Source organism: Rutidosis leptorrhynchoides, chromosome 4, assembly GCF_046630445.1.
Source record: "Rutidosis leptorrhynchoides isolate AG116_Rl617_1_P2 chromosome 4, CSIRO_AGI_Rlap_v1, whole genome shotgun sequence".
NCBI classification, from domain to species: Eukaryota; Viridiplantae; Streptophyta; class Magnoliopsida; order Asterales; family Asteraceae; genus Rutidosis; species Rutidosis leptorrhynchoides.
Window position 1 is genome coordinate 170,142,530 of NC_092336.1, and position 8,672 is coordinate 170,151,201.

Below are 8,672 nucleotides of genomic sequence, written 5' to 3' on the forward strand. Positions count from 1 at the left end.
CGTTAAACTTGGCTAGCTCCCTGCGGAACGAACTGGACTTACTAAAAACTACACTACTCTACGATTAGGTACACTGCCTATAGTGTTGTAGCAAGGTTTAGGTATATCCACTCTATAAATAAATAAATAACTTGTGTAAAATTGTATCGTATGTAATAGTATTTCGCAATAAAAATATAACTATTTCGTATACTACCGCTGCACACATCACCCCTTAACCCAAACCACATGAAGGTTGGCCGAACTACCCGGACCTTAGTGAATTCGTACTACCCGAGATTCACCTCCTTCACCACTTCAACAACTAAGGTTGGCCGAACTAGCCGAGCCTTAGTGAATTCGCACAACCCGAAATTCACCACCTCATCACCAAGATGACCGAACTACCTGAGTCATCATGAATCCGCGCTAACCGAGATTCATTTCCTCAACAACAAATGCTAGCAACCCATCGCCAAAAGGGTTATCCAAAACGCTAGCCAAATCACCACACCAAGGGTAAAACCCAAAACGCATAAGCATATCACATGGACCTGAAGCACAAGAGGAGTCCATTCACCCACACCAACATAGAGTAAACCCATGCAAGGGCCACTCTACACACAAGCACCCATTTTACACATACACATGTGCATAGTAAATTTACACTCACCTTAAACGCCTCGATGAAGTGCAATCCAATCCCACAACTCGCCAATGGAACGTACCTATTCCATTTATCACATAAACAAACAACACAATTAGGGTGGATTACAAACCAACCCATTTCGACAACTAGTTCAAATTTCGACCCAATTGCACTTCCAAGTTCAAACCGCGCCCAAACTAACCAATTAAACCCAATCATAAGTGTTAAATACCAATCTTGCCCAAATTGACACCTAAACCCTAATTTTGACCCATTTCAAAATTAGTCAACCCAAATACACCCAAATGGTTTCCAATACTTCCATAATCACTAACACTAGTGATTATACACCATTTACAAGCCTTAAACACGGTTAAATCATCATCCAACCCAAAACCCGCCAAATATCAAAATAACAAGTTTCAATAAACCCTCTTCATCATCTAAATGGGTTTTACAACTAACAATCTCAAAACCCTAACATTGAATCTCAAATCAAACAATTAAACTCGGAGTTAAAACTTACCAATACTGCCAAAATTATGCCGTTGACGAGTAGAACAACTTATATACTTAAGGTTTGACCCGAAACACCCTTCTTCTTCTCCAAATGGAGCTCTCTCTCTCTCTCTATAAACTCTCTCCTCTCTCTCTAGGGTTTGAAGATAAGAGTGTTTGTGTATGAAAATGAAGATAAGATAAGCCTTGGAACTGATTTGGGGTATAAAACCCGTCCATAAGTGAAATTACCAAAACACCCTCAAAAGATTCCATTAAAATGGGTTAAAATGTCATTACAGCGACAATTGTCGCGTTTCGCGACATACGTCGAGTTTCGTGACACCGGGACTCGATACACAGCATTCAAACACGACAAAAGGGACAGAAGTCATCATCAGAAGTTGTCGCGTTTTGACCATGTTTGTCACGGATCGCGACACAACAGAACGCGACAACCCCCCTTCAAACTCGACAATTTGCCTGATGTACTCCAATTTCACTTTTAAAACATCCCAAAGTCCCACGTGGTCAACTCATTACATCCAAACTATCAAATACTCATTCTTGGACTCCGTAGGACGCCAAAAGCGTCATGTTTAGAAAAACGGGGTGTTAAAACTCTCCCCCACTTAAATTTGATCACGTCTTCGTGATCCTAGTCACTTAACCGATCCGAACCTACACGCTATGGTTCTCAACAAATGTTTCAATCCGACTTCCATCACATTACTCATTAACCCGAAGATTAATGCATTAACTAAATACACTTGCACGCATTTCGAGACGTACAACACACAACATCCGAAGTCTATAACGGTCACCTAGAATACACAAAATCACCTTGTATTCTTCTAACTCCTCTAGGCAATTCTTCTCAAAGAGTCACGTTTAACCACTAAATCGTCACCCCGCGATTTATTAAAATCCACAAATCCGAGCACAAGAACTTGCTCAATCCCTCGCATCGGGAAAGCTCAACCAATCTCGTACCTAGATATCAACTCCTAGCGTACCCATACCAAGTACATTGCTAGTAACAACCACGTACCAAAATAAAGTCAACCATCTAACCGATGAAGACCGAATAGAAACGATCCTTACGGATAACACATCCCACTTAACAACCCTCGTAGTGTGCAAACACGTCTATTACGCAATTACCGTAACATCATAAGCAAACGGCTAAACTGATAGCGCCCAAAATGACTATAGCCACGCAGATCCCAAGGTGTACAAAATCGACTACTGTCACACCCGTAATAACATGTGAGCGAAACACAACTATCGCATCACTAATCACACAACATGGTCCTCACGACCCCACCATTGGTGTATAAAACAACCAATAGTTCACAATACTACCCACACCAACATGGCCGAAACAACCCGAGCCTAAACACATATGGAGGATGGTCGAAACAACCCGAACCTTAGTGAATTCGCAACAACCCGAAATTCACCAACCCAATCCATATTTTCCACAATGAAATGACCGCACAACCCGAGTCATCGTGAATACGCGCAAACCGATATTCACTACCTCCACCACATAGTATAACCGAGGATGACCGTGCAACCCGAGCCTTAGTGAATCCGAACTACCCGACATTCACTACCTCAAACTATGAGTCCAACCAACAGGGACAATCATACTACCCGAAATATTGTGAATACGAACAACCCGATATTTACGTCCCACAACACAACACATGAATGGTACTCCCATTCCGATAATGTTATACCATGCCGGTACAAAGTTAGCGGACCGAGTCAATGGCCATAACCCACCAATCACATACGCTGTTTTGGCCTCAATCAACGAGTAGTGTAACATCGCGCACTGCTACACCATAGTGAATCCTAACGGAATACACTAACCATCCACCACAAACAAAAGTATATACGCATACTTAGAATCATTCCACACCGCCTGGAATTTCCGCACACGAATCATAGGCACACGCAAACATCGCTATCACAATCGAGCAAGAACCACCTATATCACACATTGGTACAACACAATAATTCTCGAGAAGAGAGTCCGACATGCACATCCTTAAACCGAGGGATTTTGCCTTGCTCGTCAAATACGCCCGTTATCTCTCAACGAGATTCACCACATTACCACCTCGGTGGTAATTCAAATCCGAAACCATAAGTACAATTTAATCGAAATTGTACTCTACCACAGATCGACTAAATCTAGGTCTCGACACTAATTTTGGATCTACTATGAGCATTATCCGACATCTCACACTAAAACCTCCACGTGCGGGAGTGTAACTCCCCCACTTGGAACTACGTTCCATAACCGCATTGCCGTGGAAACATCATCCGCGATAATTACCACTCTCCGACATACGTGACCAATCTCTCCATCGATCATAACACTCGAATTCTCATGAATTCATTTCGCACACTAGAAATTGACACACACTGTCACCCGTTGGCTTTATTTAAACAACGACACAAAACCAACACAACACACACCTTGTACAACCGTACAATGCTACCGAAAGGTAGACCTTTCTACAATTGGGTTCACATGACCCATCACCACATCTTGCTCCAATCTTGAGCACACAAAGGGTTTTAACCAATCCTTAAACAATTCGATCGAAAAGTGTACCACAATTACACAAACTCTACTCTCGCAATCATCCAATTGCGATAGTTTGTCAAATTTCCCACCTAGTCACTCATGTACCAAAGGGTTTCTCCCCTGTACCCTAATTGCAATGTGACCGCAACACCATCGGATTCGAACACCACGCTCGTAGGTATGAAAGGGGCACCTATCTTTGCTTTCTGTAGACTCTATTACCACATTCATCGAGATCCAAAACACTCGATCTCAAGGGTTCTATCCACCCAACGAACTTCACGGTTCATCAACTTCAACACGAGAGCGAACACGCTTTGACATCCGAACACCAAAGCCAATTCACATGGCTTGGTAGAAACATTTTCCAAACACTAAGGAATGTTTGGTTGCACCAAGTCTTAATCAAACGTCACCATAGGGTAATTCCATTAGGAACATCACCCATAACAATAATATGCACAACACAATGCATCCAACAAACCCGAACGCATCGGCACATAAATAAATATTCAAAGGACATATTTATTAAAACGAAACGTACCTTAACGTCTCCTTGTGGCATTCGCCGCCGCCAACTCGGGACAATCCGGCTTGCGATGTTCCTCCTTATGACAATAGTAGCACATCCCGTCATCACTTCTCGGCATTGTGCATCCCCATAACTTGTGGCCTATAACACCACAATTGAAACTTCTAGGTGCACGAGAATCCATCGTGCCTTTACCCACATTACCTGTAATCGCACTTGCACCCTTATTTTTCTTACTTGGGGCGCCGTACGAATCAACCCTTCTCTTACTTGAAGGCTCACACATCTTTGATCGCGAATACCATTCAAAACCCCTAGCCACCGCAAATAACTCCGCAAATGACTTCGCTTGACCCCTGCTAAATTTATTCTTCAAGTCATCATTCAGGGTTCGATAGAAATCTTCCATCAACATACGATCATTTCCCATATACTCCGGGCAAAAAAGTGCCTTCGCCATAAAGGTCGTCTTGAGAGTATTCAAGTCCATAGATCCTTGTCACAAATTTCGTAACTCATCACGCAATTCCATCAAGTCAGGTCCAGTCCAGAACTCCTCGAAGAATTCCTCCTTAAATTCGTCCCACGATAATGCCATAAACGGCTCACCACCGGCCAGATCAATCTTACCATCCAACCAATCCTTCGCCCTAGCCCGCAACAAGCTAGTAGCGAGTCTTGTCATCTTCTCGGGAGGGAAATCAATAGTACGAAAACACCCTTCGACATCCGAGATCCATGTTGTAGTTACCAAAGGATCCGGTTTCCCGTCATACATCGGGGGTTTAGTCCTCATGAAACTCTTATGACAACGCTCCATTTCACCCTTACTTTGAATTTCGGAATACTTCCTATCCATTTCTTCTCGAAACGCTCCCATTTGCTCTGCAACGGCGGCCGCAACTCTAGCGTTAAACTCATCGTCATTCGTCTCGATCTCGTTTCGCGTCGTCATTCTAAAGAATGCAAATGATTAGTCCACAAACGTATAAACCACACACACAACACCACCCCATCTTGCTAAACACTTGTCGTACATCACTTGTTAGACACGATTTGCACCCGTAATAAGGTTTGCAAGTCCTTATTACGCACACACGCCGTATCGACTCGTTAGTACAATGACCGCCTCGCTTGATGATATAACTAACACAAACAAAATTTCTACGCGATAAAAACACACGCAAGAAGTAATATGATAACACGAGTCACAGTCCCAGTTAGTTCACCTACACGCTAAGGCACTAACCAAGTCCCCATCCGACCCGTTCACCTACAAGTCCCGCAACAAATAAGCACACACAAAAGTCTAAGTCTAGGCACCTATCTCAAGTCGCCTAAATCCCTTACACCATGCTCTGATACCATTTGAAACAACCCAACCCGTATTTAAACCGGCCCGTAAAATTTTTCTATAATACATTAATATTTAGGTCCCAATTATGTTTCCGAAACATCTTTAACACAAATAATAAGTTCACTAAACTTTTAAAACATTTAATACATAGTTTAAATATCCGTAAGGGCGAACACGACCCGACTATTTTAATTTACAACAAAACAGATCATGGTGATTGGGACTATGCTACCCAATCCTAATCGAGTCCAAGAACAAGATCTTCTAGAGCAACCTAGCCAAGATCTCTAATCCTCATGCTTACCCGAGCCGCCAATCATGCGAACCTATAAAAAATGCAACAACGAGAGGGTAAGCTAATGCTTAGTGAATGTAAAGATACTATAAACATACATATGCATAAAATGGCTACTCATCACCAAGCATCAAGATAAACACATACCAGCTCCGCATGGTAAACAAACTACAAAAGTGCACATACACAAAGTAGCTACACGCTACGTAATCACCAAACTAACGCCACAAGAAGCTACAACACAACGATAAGTATATACGCGTATACAATAAATATAATCAACAACAACAAATAAGGTTAACCCCTTAACCCAAACCACATGAAGGTTGGCCGAACTACCCGGACCTTAGTGAATTCGCACTACCCGAGATTCACCTCCTTCACCACTTCAAAAACCGAGGTTGGCCGAACTACCCGAGCCTTAGTGAATTCGCACAACCCGAAATTCACCACCTCATCACCAAGATAACCGAACTACCCGAGTCATCATGAATCCGCGCTAACCGAGATTCATTTCCTCAACAACAAATGCTAGCAACCCATCGCCAAAAGGGTTATCCAAAATGCTAGCCAAATAACCACACCAAAGGTAAAACCCAAAACACATAAGCGTATCACATGGACCCGAAGCACAAGAGGAGTCCATTCACCCACACCAACATAGAGTAAACCCAAGCAAGGGTCACTCTACACACACGCACCCATTTTACACATACACATGTGCATAGTAAATTTACACTCACCTTAAATGCCTCAATGAAGTGCAATCCAATCCCGCAACTTGCCAATGTAACGTACATATTCCATTTATCACATAAATAAACAACACAATTAGGATGGATTAAAAACCAACCATTTCGACAACTAGTGCAAATTTTGACCCAATTGCTCTTCCAAGTTTAAACCGCGCCCAAACTAACCAATAATCACTAACACAAGTGAAAATGGTCCTAATACGCCAATTAAACCCAATCAAAAGTGTTAAACATCAATCTTGCCCAAATTGACACCTAAACCCTAATTTTGACCCATTTCAAAATTAGTCAACCCAAATACACCCAAATGGTTTCCAATACTTCCATAATCACTAACACTAGTGATTATACACCATTTACAAGCCTTAAACACGGTTAAATCATCAACCAACACAAAACCCGCCAAATATCAAAATAACAAGTTTCCATAAACCCTCTTCATCATCTAAATGGGTTTTACAACTAACAATCTCAAAACCCTAACATTGAATCTCAAATCAAACAATGAAACTCGGAGTTAGAACTTACCAATATTGCTAAAATGATGCTATTGACGAGTAGAACAACTTATATACTTGAGGTTTGACCCGAAACACCCTTCTTCTTCTCCAAATGGAGCTCTCTCTCTAAACTCTCTCCTCTCTCTCTAGGGTTTGAAGATGAGAGTGTTTGTGTGTGAAAATGAAGATAAGATAAGCCTTGGAACTGATTTGGGGTATAAAACCTGTCCATAAGTGAAATTACCAAAACACCCTCAAAAGATTCCATTAAAATGGGTTAATATGTCATTACAGCGACAATTGTCGCGTTTCGCGACACTACGTCGCGTTTCGCGACACCAGGACTCGATACACAGCATTCAAACGCGACAAAAGGGACATAAGTCATATTCAGAAGTTGTCGCATTTTGACCATGTTTGTCATGGATCGCGACACACCAGAACGCGACAAACCCCCTTCAAACTCGACAGTTTACCTGATGTACTCCAATTTCACTTTTAAAACATCCCAAAGTCCAACGTGGTCAACTCATTACATCCAAACTATCAAATACTCATTCTTGGACTCCGTAGGACGCCACAAGCGTCATGTTTAGAAAAACGGGGTGTTAAAACTCTCCCCCACTTAAATTCGATCACGTCCTCGTGATCCTAGTCACTTAACTGATCTGAACCTACACGCTATGGTTCTCAACAAATGTTTCAATCCGACTTCCATCACATTACTCATTAACCCGAAGATTAATCCATTAACAAAATACACACTTGCACACATTCCGAGACGTATAAGACACACAACATCTGAAGTCTATAAAGGTCACCTAGAATACACAGAATCACCTTGTATTCTTCTAACTCCTTTAGGCAATTCTTCTCAAAGAGTCACCTTAAACCACTAAATCGTCACCCCGCGATTTATTAAAATCCACAAATCCGAGCACAAGAACTTGTTCAATCCCTCGCATCGGGAAAGCTCAACCAATCTCGTACCGAGATATCAACTCCTATCGTACCCATACTAAGTACATTGCTAGTAACAACCACGTACCAAAATAAAGTCAACCATCTAACCGATGAAGACCGAATAGAAACGAATCCTTACGAATAACACATCCCACTTAACAACCCTCGTAGTGTGCAAACACGTCTATTACGTAACTACCGTAAAATCATAAGCAAACGACTAAACCAATAGCGTCCAAAACAACTATATCCACGCAGATCCCAAGGTGTACAAAATCGACTATTGTCACACCCGTAACAACATGTGAGCGAAATACGACCCTACCATTGGTGTATAAAACAACCAATAGTTCACAATACTAACCACACCAACATGGCCGAAACAACCCGAGCCTAAATACATATGGAGGATGGTCGAAACAACCCGAACCTTAGTGAATTCGCAACAACCCGAAATTCACCAACCCAATCTATATTTCCTACAATGAAATGACCGCATAACTCGAGTCATCATGAATACACGCAAATCGATATTCACT